Source organism: Charadrius vociferus, unplaced genomic scaffold (assembly GCF_000708025.1).
Source record: "Charadrius vociferus isolate BGI_N301 unplaced genomic scaffold, ASM70802v2 scaffold822, whole genome shotgun sequence".
In the NCBI taxonomy this organism is placed as follows: Eukaryota; Metazoa; Chordata; class Aves; order Charadriiformes; family Charadriidae; genus Charadrius; species Charadrius vociferus.
In genome coordinates this window covers 3,026,991-3,041,079 of record NW_009647481.1, presented here as the reverse complement: position 1 = coordinate 3,041,079, position 14,089 = coordinate 3,026,991, and positions in this window count along the sequence as shown.

Below are 14,089 nucleotides of genomic sequence, written 5' to 3'. Positions count from 1 at the left end.
ATGCAAGTTCTATGCTGCAGATTAGTTGCACAAAATGAGCTTTGAAAAAAAGTCAGAAAAACAAATTGCCTATTAGCCAAGATATGTCAGGACCTGAATGACTATACTAAAGGCTGGGATGTTCAAGACTCCTGAGGAGAGGCAGGTGCTGAACATGTAACTGTTTCAAACACTTCACTTTTTTGAAGATGCCAGCCAGAGAGATTAAAACCAATGTGCTCCAATTCATTTTAATTCATATTCTGTTGGAAGGAGTACTAATGACATAAACCTTTGCCAGTTTTCTGGCTAAAAATTAAGCACATTTGATTCTATTCCCCTGAAGGAAAAGCAGAAATAAAGTAACTCTATCATTAAAGAGGTGTATAAGGAGTCAGCATAAGTTCTCTCAAATAAAATAAAACCCATGGTAAACAACTGACTCAGTGGATGAGTCTTCCTACTCCTCCCATCACATTTAAAGTTTGCCTAAGGAAAAGCCTTAATTGGGGCTTGCATTCTCAAATTGGGAAGTGACTGCCAAAACAGTTTGTGATAGAAATTAATTTTTTTTTTTTTAAATTTCAAAAGTACGTTATATAAATGATGTAAATTTATAGAGACTTTTAAATTTAAGGAAAGCCCTAAGTATTACTTAAGAGTTAGATAACTTGTGTTATTCTTCTAGTTGGTAGCATGCTATACTCATGTAGTATGACAGGACAGAGGTGAAAATAATCCTTGTGAAAGATTTACAGTGAAAGTAGCTGGTTCTACAGACCCATCCTATTCCTTCACTATAGAAAACAAAGTGAGGGCCAGCAGAGCAATTGCTTAAATCTATACACTGCATTCCCAGTGTATAGATTCTAGATTCATTCAGAGGCATTAATTTCTCATAATTCAAGTCAACGCTTAGCATAGTAGCTCTTCCATTTCAGAAAGTTTCCAATACACTGAATTTGAACTAAAAAAACTTCAGTAACGTCATAAAGAATGTTCATAGCTGTTCTTTTATTAGTTTCCCATCTTGTGCCAAGTTTATGATTTTAAGTTCAAGCTTCATACTTTTCATTAATTGTCCAGCTAATCAGCAGCATTACAAAACCTTGGAACAATAAAAGTACACAAAGATGAGAATAAGCATAGGATAGCCAATAATTTAATTTTAGGATCATATGTAGTGATATGGTTAAATTCAGAAAGATCTAATTAGGCTGTCTATCTTCCAGAATTATGGCTAGAGACCAATCTGAGCAAGAAAATTAATGATAATTAAGACAGTAGCAGGGAGATGTAGCTCAAAATCTAATGCAAAAGCAACTGAAGTCATAAAGAAAAGCCGTGGACTGAATTTTCCTGTTAGAAATTTAAGTGTGAAGACCTTTTACAATGTGTCTGTTTATTCAGGCCTGAAATTTCTTGCGGTTGTTGAGCATCAATATGGTAGAAATACTAAATTAGGGAGCCAGAGTAGAAATTCAGATAGAAAAATCCATAGGGTTCAAAAGAGCTTTCATGCTCAAATACAGGTTTTAAAAATCTTGTAGTCAAAATTAGAAAAATAGTGAATAGCATATAACTAGGTAACAGATTGCAATACTCAAAGGTCACACTGCCTTGCTAGTGAATTGCTCAAATAAACATATGTTACCAACCGTAAGGACTCCATGCCTCAAGAGTTATGTTAAAATCTTAATGTTAAAATCTGCTAAACATGTAAAATAAAGAACTGCAGCAAAAGGCATTAGGTAATGGATGCCTGCCCTAATTAACTACATGACTTGAACACTTTCTCCCCCAGACGTGATGGGAGCTTTTTGACAAGCAGCTTCCCAGTTGGGTAGTGCAGGCAGCCAAATGAATCATCTCTTCATCTAAACCTGGCAATTGATTATGATTCTTATTTTACATCTGGCTTTAATTAGTTTTTGTGTTCAAAGTTGGTGCACAGCATTGCATTCAATACCACTGAAACCCAAAGAAGCAATGAAGACTTAACCCCCTAAAGTGCAGAAGTTGGCAAAAGCTCTTGCCAACTGACCTAAAATCTAGTAGCTCATTGTACATGCCTGTTGCAAATATTTCTCTAAATGTACTTTTTGGAAGCACACATATATAACAATAAAATCATGAGATCATTTAGAAGTAACCACTACTTTTTGCATAATAGTAGCTTTTGGGAACAGTCCTGCAGATTCTAGATTAAAAACAGTTTCAGTATAACTTTTGACATACAGCTATCTGGCTTCAGATAACAATATTTTAGGATTGAGCAAACCTCTAAAAAAATTTGTTAGAGCTTAAATTCACAAGAGATTGATACTAAAGACCCAGCTTGAGCTCTGTAAAAATTAAAGCTTTACATCTTTCCTTTTGATAACCTTGTCTTTTAATTCATTGTGCAACTAAAAGAAACCAGTAATACTTTACATCACTGTACTTCCCCTGGAAGCAAGCTTTGCTATGCAAGATTATTTGTGAGATGACAAAAAAAGTAGTAATTGTTTAGTTTACGCAATATGTACTTTTCTCCTCTTTTTCGTACACTCTTGCAATTCCCAAGACAGATCAGAAAGATCACATTTGTCTGACAGAATCATATTTTGAAACAAATTAGTGGCAGATGAGTTATGTCTGATTACCCACTTAAACTGTGAACAATGTGTGTATATATATAAAATGCCTTATGGCTGAATTACAAGTTTCCATTAGATTTAAGCTTACAGGACTCTTACGCATCAACATGTAACTTAGAGAATCAAGAAATCTCTAGACAGAAAATAAGCGAAGGTCAAGTATTGATTATGTGAGAAGACTTAGCAGAATGGACTAATTCATAACTAAGAAAGCAGATTATGATTATCTTAAAAAGACCAATTACTGATAACAATGTAGCTTTTGCTGATAGGGAAGAGACTGTTAAAATACTGAAGGTAACTACAGAAAATTTTGAGATATTAGAAAATTTATTCAACTGGTAATATCCAAAAGGGTCTTTAATCAAAAAGGCTTTATGAAAACCTCTGGGAAGGACAAGCTTTTATAAAATTAAGACTTAGGTAAAACACCCCAGTTGATCCATTATTGTCTACTCTTGAAAGAATACTATCCTAGGTATAGGGAAACAACTAACATTACAATGTTTTACAGCATGCAAGTGTTAGCTTAGCAATGTGACTTTGTTTTTTATCTAAGCAAACAGCAATTCAAAGTCCTAAGCAAACATGAAGAAGCTGTTGAATTTCACTCCAGTGTGGTCAAAGCAGGATTTGACACCTTGGAGGAAGCTGCACTCAGCAAGTTGAAAGGTGCAGCCAGCCCCATTGTATGCTGCAAGTATGAATAATTTAGTTAAAGTAATAAATAAAGGTACATTTACGGCAAATAAACCATCATATACTTCAATAGTTGCTCTAAGGCTCATCATACTTGCAGGAAAATTGAAAGCAAAAAACCCTATCAGCTTCCATGATATGAGGTAAATGCCCCAAGACAACATAATACTGGGCTTTAAAGAAGACTGCAGAGCCAGCCATCCTCGATGCTGGAGGAAGACTAAGGTAGTGTTCTTCATTTCTTGTTTTGACAGTATTTGTAGCAGTCATTTCCACCTCTGCAGAAACCATTTCTACTATAATAATAAACTGCTGGATGGAACAAGAACAGTATTTTAAATAAGCCTGTTTCCAACAGATTTGACAAATACAAGCACCCTTTACTGTATGTCTAATAGTCCTCCTCTTCCAGAAGAGGAGGAAAAAAACCTCACTGAATAATGTATCATACGGATCAGCTAAAACAAACATGCAAGCTAGACCAGCAGTGCTGGTCTAGATTACTATAAAACTATACCCTATTTGATTGTCCAGGCCCATGAAATCTGAAAGGGAACTTTGTCGTAATGCAAGTAGCTTCCCTAGAGAAGTCTCTGCTAATGAATAAGCAGTTTTCAAGTGTTCTTTAAGAACATGAATAAGTCCTATTTTTTTGCTCTACAAGTTCCTGCCTTAATAGGACGGAGTGGAGGGCTTACCTTTCCAGAACCGTGGACTACCTGCAGTTCTATACAGCTCAACAAATTTAACTCAGAGGGTCTGACCTATGGAGAAGTTTGCTCATACAAAAATCTGGTTCAACTTTGGTTTAGTAAAACATCTGTTTGCTCTTTGAAGGAGTGAGCAAGTATATTAGCATGTCAGAAACTTAACTGCAAATAAATCTCTTCAACCGATAAGACAGTTTGATTTCATATAAAGCTTTAACTTCACAGCATGTAGTAATTTTCTGCTACGCCACACTGAACAAATCATTACTCAGCTCACACAAAATACTTACATAGCACCACGCACAAAAAACCCACAGCACACCGCTCAGGGAAGTTACTATTCTACACATCTTGGATTTACAGAGAATAAACATCCTGTTTCGAAGAGCTCTGACCTTCCATTGTTGAAGCCTAAATTCACCTTAAACATCATTAGAATATAAAAGTCAAAGGAAAAACTTCTAATAAGTTTATACAGCATGTAATTATTTAACATGAAAAACTACCACCTGCACTGTATTCTGATTCCCCACAAGTCATTTAATTAAGTCTAAACAATATAGCAGTGAAGGTACAGCTTAAAAAGGCATGATCCAGAAAAAAAACATTATCTTTGCAATCAGTTATTCAATCAGAAAGAAGTCATTACAGTTACATAGAACCTGACACTGTATTAGGATTAAAACTAATCCAGCCTGAAGTGGTAACATAAGTCATCTCACTGAGGAGCTAACAGAAATCTTTTACTGATGTTGTTCAAGAAGCAAGCAGACAGGAACAGGAAAGAGAAATGACTAAGTCCTTCAGTTACAGTACAGGTTTATGCTGGCTTAAATTGTTCACAGAACCACAGCACTAGCATCTCTACTTCCCTTGCCTCAGCTGACTATAACATCAGCTGGCAGACCAGTAAGAAAACGAAGTCTGCAAGTTCCATGAAAGCAAGCAAGCTCGAAGAGAAAGCACCTGCCATTGCTGGGGAAAACCAGCTCTAGAGCTCTACAAGGGTATGTCCCAAACATACAAGACAGAAAGCTTATAAGCAATCATAAAATATACAGTAAACAGATTCATAAGTTTTGTTGCTCATGTATATAACACTTCTTTGTATCTAGAGCTGTCAGCATTTAAAAGAAACAAAAAAAAAACAAGAGAAAACCAACCCAGTGGACAGATGAAGCACCTTGGCTGCAGGCCAGAGAATATGAACACGATGTTTGAATTGCCTTTATCAAACATTGCTTCTGAAATTAATATGACGATATATATTAAAAATGCAGGTTAAAAGATGGTTCGGCTAATGAAGCTAAAGAGTGTTTCAAGAACACGTACAAGATTCAAGGAGCTACAGAAAAGGGAAAGTGCAACTAGAAGTGATGTGGAAACTACTAAAAAGTTAAATGGAATTAAATGGGTTCAACAAGAAATGGTACCAGTTCTACTAATCTACTTTGCCATATTTTCATAGCAGATGCACACAGGAGAACAAACATTGTCTTCAACTTGAGATCCAAAGCATGCTGAACTCCACTGTAATTTGGGGAAAGCACATCTGCTTCAGCATGTCACATTGATAATACATTCCACTGCAAAATAATGGCACATTTGATGCTTTCTTCATGATTACATCTGTTTCTACAGCAATCAAACTGCAGAAAGACTTCAGGTGGCAATTCTTTCGTACGAACTAACAGGACAGATTTTTTAAAATCAATGTGAAAAGAAACAACGTTTAAGTTCATTTGCATCAATGGGCTGTCTACGAAGACTTTTATTAAGAGAAACCTCCCTCTGACATTACTGAAAACCAAATAGCACAGAACTACACAGGCAGAACAGTCTTTCCCCCTTTTCAACCTTGAATAAAATAAAGTCTAAAGGCAAAGCACAAAGCTGTCATAAAACCAGTTCATTTAAATAGTACCCAACTTAGAATAAACACCAAGATATTAAAAGATACTACAACTGTAACTAAATAGTATGAATGCAAGCATCATGCACAAAAGACATGCAAAACTATGTTAATAATAAAATACAAAGACATTTTCAGGAGAGATGGAAATAGAGTAGTAGTTGTATTCCAATTTTAGACGGCTCATACAAGAAATGGAGAAAGGTAAGGTCCAGTTCAGGAGTCAGCCTTTCTGTAGAAAACTGTCCCACTATTTCCTATACAGACTCTAGCTTCCTAACCAAGTTCCCTATGTTGTGTACTTCAGGTCAGACAATAGAAATGGGTCTTCACTATTTTACCAGTTGAAGTGCCTTGTCTGTAACCATTGTTAACCATATTGCCTTTTCCATAATCCCTTTCTATGTAAACCCATGCCTATAAGAAAAGTCAAAACCTGTAATTGCCTACCTTAATACTTTATCATAGTATCAAAAAATTGAGCCTTGCACTTGGAGAAAAAAAGTGACATCCAGTGGTTCATTACTTAATCAGTGGCATGTTTTAAAATAGCTATTTTCAGAAATATTTCCTAACTCCTTTTACTCATCTAAGTAGGATCATTTAAAACAAAGACAGATCCCAGCTGCTCAAATAAGCACATACTTAATTTAAAACAGATCCTGAGACATTACAAAGACATTCTGCATAACACAGGAAAAAGTATGCTTATTGCAATCTTAATATTGCTTTTTTTATATATGATCAGCAATCAGCATGAAAAAAAAAACTGTTAACACTTAAAATAGAGAGCATTTGACCACAAATGCTTAACAGAACTATTAGCTGTGTTCTCATTGCTATGACCAAGAGTAAATTGTTACTCAATGAACTGGTAGTTCGAGTTTTATATATGTATATATCAAGTTTTATATATGTATATAATCGGAATAATATGAATATATTAATTGTTGCTAAAGGAAAAGACCAACTAAACAACAGCTTTTCACTGTGCTGCTTAATTATAATCAAAAGGGGCAACTTCAGTGCTTTATTTTGACCATACAAGAAAGGGTACAATACCTCTGTCACAGAGCTTTTACCATGTTTGTAAGTTTTACAGAGATCATCAAAAAGTTTAACAAGTAGCTTCAGGGTATATAAGCATGTATTTTATGGATCTGGTACTACCCAAGATAAAAATACAAGAAAAGCAATAAGCAAATATTTCGAAAGCAATAAAAACCTCAAGGAAAGAATGCTGAAATCAGCCTTTTGATAGTACAATTTCCCAGCTATACGAAGTACACTATCATGATAAAGAGTACAGGAGAACCCAGGCAAATCACTAAAATTTACCTCAAAACAGGTTTTTCTCTATTACATTCGTTTATGTTTTAACTTCTTTCACCTTACTCTTCATTAGCAAGAATCTTTCAAGTAGATCTACTCCTTCCCTTGACACTGAACTAATTAGCAGAAAGTAATACCACAATAAATACCCCAATACTTTGTGTTAAATAGGTATGTCTGAAGACATTCTACAGTGGGGTAGACTCAGTCCACCAAAACTTGGTTCCAAGTGCTGAACAATGTAACCATTTTGCCAGTTTCTTAATTCTGAGTTAATCCCTAGAAGTAAGGCTATACAGTTTGAGTAAAAAGTGTTTCAGTACTCAGAACTGCTTGCATTTCTACTTTACTGAAAGAAGCATTTAGATGTCATTGTTGCTGAGATACTCTATGGCAATGCGTCCAAATTCACACTGGTATTTTCTAGTAAACATTGCCTAAGTTAAGACTTCAGCAAGAAAATATATGTAACTTGATATTTTAGCATGATATCATAATTGGTATAGAGTGATACTGGTTTTCTGAAGACATACATTTGAATCTAAAAAAACCAAGATGAATCTACGCAACTCCAAGTAAATTATGCAGGCTAAATTCAGCAAAAGTAAGACTTTGTTAAGTCTGATGCACTGTTTCACTCTAAACGATACAGTAAGTTTCATGGTCAGAGAGCTTTTTGCAACACTTTTTCAGGCCATTTAGTAATATAAATCATCTGTGGATTAATTGTATTATTAAAGACACCATAATCATAAATATGATTACAGGACATCTTCACTGTGGCATTTTGTGAGATCTGGCACTCAAGATTGAATGGTTCTGTGTTTTGAGGTACAGCATGAATATTTAACAATGGAATAAAAGTCAATTGTGTTTAGAATTTTAAAATTAAAACTGGAGTCCAAGCTGTTCATCTGCCAGTAAAGCTATTAGTTAGTATAATTACATAGCAAATAAACTTGGGAATAAAAGCATCAGAATATTTTACTAGTCTAGACAAAAGAGCAAAGAATATATTCAAGTGATTAGAGACTTCTGTTTCATCTTTCCAAATTGTCTTATTTTACTCATTACTGGTCTCTTCATTGCTTTTATTTCTCATTCTGTTTTCAAAACTGTAAGTGGAAAACAATTACACTGGGGGGGAGGGGGGGGGCGGAACCACCAACCTGTAAAAGTTTGTGGGTTTTTTTTGTTTTGAGTTGTTTTGCTTTTTCATAAACCTTTTGCAGAACTTTGAAGAAAACATACCTGCTTGCTGGCAAGACTGCAACAGGGCAAGTCATTTTCTGGTAGGCAATTGGCAGCAGAAAGTGAAATTAATACATAAAATAACCCAAGCCCTCTTAAAACCAACAAAACTTTACTCTGTTAGCTCTCTGTATGAGCAGGCAGATATCAGATATTGTTAACTTCTAAAACATCAATTTCTGTCTTAGTCACATGGTCTCATGTCACATTATACATCCCTACAATCAGAACAGGACCACTTAATCCCAAACAGTATCACATAAGTTTTTCTTAAGAACTTAAAAGCATCCATTAATTTCACGTGATAAAGTGTTTAAATTCATCTTTTAAGGGGGTTTGGAAACCGATAGGGACTAACATTAAAAATATTTACTCTGACAAAATAAAAAACGAGTTAAAAGCAGTCTTAAAAAAGGAAAATCTAGAACAAAAACAAAACTAAACAACTACAATTCAATTCTTTACCCCTTCCCATAGCAACCTAGGATAAATATACAGAACTAAGCCAAAACCAATTGAGTAATGCTTCACAATCCTGATCCCAACTGGGTGTTCTACAGTTTAAACTTTCAGTTAGTTGTAGAACAATAAGCCTTAATAAGTGAAAAATTAACTGACTATGCTGTGTGCATTTCCATGTAAAGTCAGTTTATAACACCAGTTCTATACATAACATAGGATCATATTTATATCTTAGTTCAGGCCACTTATGAATAATCTTAACTTGAATATTTCATGACATCTTTAAGCAACAACAGGCCTTAAAAATAAAGCACACCACTTTAGCCATCAAGCATTTATGTACTGAAATACAACTCTTAGAACTTATCACATTTTTTAAAAAATTCTATTCTTCTTTATTGTCAGCAGTTTCAGAGCTATATAATTTATAATTAGCCTTTTCAGATCTACTTAGAAAATAATAAATTGATGAAATATAGATTAAGAACAAAATCAGTGTGATCATAACATTCAGCATTTTGAAACACTATTTAAAAATAGCTAAAATTAGAAAAAGTCCATAGCTTAACATATTGCACATAAATAAACATTATTAACAATAAAGGTTAAAACAAGCAAGCACCCTTCCCTTTGCTCTTTATACTTGCTTGCACAGAACACCTAAACTGCCACATCTTTAAGAACAGTGAAGATGTTTTATAGTAGGCCTGAAATGAGGTCTAGGTGAAAGCTAAATTGGTTTTGATGGTGAAAAAGCTAATGACCTCCAGCTTGTAAAGCTGATTGAAATTTTTACTCCATTTGATTAGAAATGCACAGTAACAGTGCTAAAATTATCGTCTAGAATTAGCTGATAATCCTTATAAAATTAAATTCTATCAAAATTAAAGATAATTACCCCATCCAACAGTTTATTTAAAAATAAAAGAAGCCACGTAAACTAATTTGAAACATACCTTTTATCAAAATGAAGCTATATTCAGTAAATAACATCTTCTCATTAATTTTTAATTGCTGTTACCTGCTTCTCATACCACTTGTCTTTGATTATCACGAATAAAACTTCTACAATAGCAGCAAAGGAGTGCTCTACCACTTGCACGGAGACCGCAAGCTCTACAAGGAAACAGTAATTAAGCAAGATACCCACCAGGTGGTGCTGGTGATTTACGACAGCTGTGTAGCAAGCCGGGAGGGTATACGTCTCCCGACACTATTTCTCGTTAATTTGGAAGGAATGAGAATCTGGGTTGCAAAAGCTCCGTGGTAGGGAAAACACCAGGTATATTAACTACCATGGCGGCAGGGATGTTAAAAAGGAGATAACTATATTAGAGAAGTTCTGCTGTTAGTGAGTATATCCAAAAAAACCCATGAATTGTAGTCATTCATTAGCAGCTTCAGAGAAAAATAAAATGTTTAGGTTAGTTAATGGTTGTAAAATTAGTTGCATTAATGAAGATGCCTATGTGTGTATTTCTATGTTGTACAGTGTGGCTTTTAAGTACTCATTTAATGTTGTTAGTAATATGTTTTTCTATTAGAGAAGAAAGTAGGATTTAAATATCAAGTTGTGTTGTATTAGTGGAATAGATTAAATAATAATTTGCGTCAATTTCTTAAATTCATAACGTATAGAAAAAAGCAGTGGGGGTTCTGAACCACTGTTAAAATACAAATTGATAAAAAGGATATTTGAATGTAAAGTTAAAGGGACTTACGTAGGTACTGCTTAAAGAAGGAAAAAATAAAATTAATTTGAGTTACTGTCTGTTCCAGGTTCTATTACACATTGATGTGGTAAAGTTGTTAAGAGATTGACTGATCTCTTGAGCTACCAGGTATAAACAATTTAAAAAAAAATCAAACTCTTGAAATTAATGTCATAAAACTTGTTTTGTTATCCTGTCGTTTTTAGCAAAATCTTACAATCGTGACTTTAACCATAGATACTTGGAAAACTTGAAAAACACACTCAATTTTATCTAATGTTTAAAAAAACCCACCCACCTACAAACCAAGAAAAAAGAAAGTATAGTCTACAAAGTGCTTGTTGAGTCACAAGTGTTTGCTGAGTCACAAGTGCTTGTTGAGTTTCCATCATAGCTTGGCTCTTACTTTATATACTGAAGTATATATATTGTTACAATTGGACCCCTCAATTACATAAATCCAGGAAGCTTATTGTGAGGCTTCTGACCCATTCAAGCAAGTAGTAAAAAAATGTAACAAACCTAAATAAAAGCAAGGAAAAGTTTTCACAAGGGAGTACCCGAAAGTTTGTATTTGAAAGAGACTCTCATACTTGATAGATTTGCCAAGTAATCATGTGAGCCACAGAAGGATAATGAAGGTTAGACTAAGGAAAAATGCAAAGCACATCTTTGTTTAGCTAAGATGACTGAAATAGTGAGATAAATTGATTTGGATGAGGTCAGTCACTAATAGTTTAGAGAGGATTAGAAACAGTGTGTTACTGGCCCTCAATCTGTTGCTGTAATTATTGAGCTACTTGAGTTCTGGGCAAAAGAATTTAGGTGTTAGTATTACTGCTCTTGGAATTCATGGTAATAAATTAAAACATAGACTTGTGAATTCTAGTTAATTGAAGGTGAAAGTGTCTCATCTTAAAAAAAGCATAATCGCTTAATGTTTACCAACTGAAAAATGTGGAAGGGGTTAAATCTGGGCTCTTATGAAGTTGCACTAGCAAGTAAAGTAATATAGCTTCAAATTGTGTAAAACTAAGTGTTCTTAAATAATGAAGAGCAAGAACATGGGGGAAAAACAAACAAACAAACAAAACCCCCTAATGCTCCAACAAATTTTGGTAATCAGTTGCTTCTCAATAGTCTGCCATCACTCGCTTGCTTCATGTAAAGCATTTAGGATCTTAAGCACAGTCAGTAAAACACTTATCAGTTCCTATGTTTCACTGAGCAATTAGCAGGGTAAGACTACGAGGGCTTTTTAATGTAATTTGTTTTTATGTAGAGAAAGGTAATAATCCTCTTCAGGGATTAAAAAAAAGCCCCGATACATCTACTTGCTGTAATTACTCCATTACTTACGTGGAATGCTCGCCTACTAGCATAGATAAGACTTACAAAACACACCTTTACATTTTATTCAGGGTCCGCAGTGCACAGATTTGATTAAGTTTAGCAATCTAAAATGTCAATAAACAAAAGTATACAAACTATATGGTAAGGAAACATTTATGCTTCAGTGATTACTGGATTCGTAGAATCTCTATAGGAAAACAGCTGTTATTGAGATCACAAGCAGGAGAAAAGTATCTGAGAGCAAATACATAGTTACAGTGGCAAGCTAGGGACTAAATACAACCTAAGCTGAAAAGAAACATGAAAAGTGAGAGTCTTCTCATAGGTAAGTGGGACAAAAGTATTTGTTTCCATAAAGCCAAGTTTACTACAAGCAATGGACCTGATGATCTTGCCGTTCTATACTCTTCTACAACCTCCTAAAGCAAAATCTAGCTTTAGAGCTAAGTAAAACCCAAGGAATCCTGGTATATAGCCAAACTGTGGATAGTGGTATTATGTAACTATTAAATATTTTATAACACCAGTGAATAATCTTGTAGTGTTCTAACAATGTGGTCACTCCACTTGACAAATCTGTATTACAAACAGCTTATTAGCAACTGCTGTGTGTATTTTACAGTCACAAGAAGTATAAGTGATCTGTAAAACCGTATTCTACTTAGTGCCAATTCAGTAAGGAAAAGAGAACAGTTCTGAAAATAATGGCGTGTCTTAAATAATGAATTAGTTCCTTTGTATCTAAGCTCCTAACCCTGGTTTAGAGGCATAAATGGAGATTCTAAGCTGAGGAAAATATTATAGAATTTGCTAACATATTTCATGCATTAAACAACAGCTGTCACACATGACTGTGGCACTGAAGGCAGTGGGACACAGCAGGTATTTTAACTGTTGTATGATTTAGCACACTATGGCAGTTAACTGATCTGGTGGAGTAATCACATTAATACCTAGCATTTACAGTGTATCTTATATTTTTCCAAGATGTACTCAGCTGTCAGGAGAATTATATGGATTTGTTAATTAAGTCACTGTTATCCTTGTTTTAAAACAAGGGGATTTAGCTGTGGGTATTTGGAGTGGTTAATCACACAGTGAATGCAGCAGAATCAGGATTAGAACAGGATTCTCGTTTCCTGTCCCTTTTTTAATCAACTTGGCATTCTTGCCTGTCTAGACTATTCTGTATTTAATTTTTAATCCCATTTCTATTGACATAAGCTAGACCCACACATTTTGCTAGAAGAGTACAAGCAGTATCATTTTGACAGAAGTAGTAGTAGCTTTATTCGCTTCCTCTGTAGAATTTTACACTATGTGCTTATTTTCCACGCCCCTTTTGTCTTAAGACATCTATTTCTGTCCTGGTTGCTCCAAATAGGATTGTTATCCTTGCATCTACTTACAGTCTGTTGCTTGAATTTAACCTTGCATTACTTGAAGGATGTTTCTTTAAGGCAGAATTGGCTTTAGTATGTTTCTATGCAATGGCTTTTGATACAATGTCACATTAGATATGAGATTAAAACTTCTATACTCATTGATGTGGTTACAGAAAGTGCAAAAACATATGAATCTTGCAGAATAGATTAAAAATTTAACCACTGCTTAAAAGGTAAAAATTACTCAGGCTTTCTTTTGGGGCAGGGAAAATGGCATATGGACAACTGTGCTTGGACTCTCAAGTAACTACCAAAACTGCATGGTGAAATGCTTCAGCTGATGAATTTTGCTCTTTGTGGGTATTATTCAGATGCTCACTGGCTAAGTAAATCTCTAAATTCTGGACAATCTGACACTGTGAAATCCCTCTGTGGGGCTCCTCCCTGGTGCAGGAAGTGAAGATGAGTAGTAACTAGAGCAAGCTGGGGAGAAAAATAGGAAGTTAGTTGTTTAGTTGACAGCTATGCTACAAGCACTATAACTTGCTGTGTAGCTCCTGAATTTTGGGCAGTAAGCTCCATAGACCTTTTGGAAAGGTTTGGTTGAATAAGATGGTGGTTTCCTCAGGGCTAAGCTGCCTCAGCAGTCCCTGCT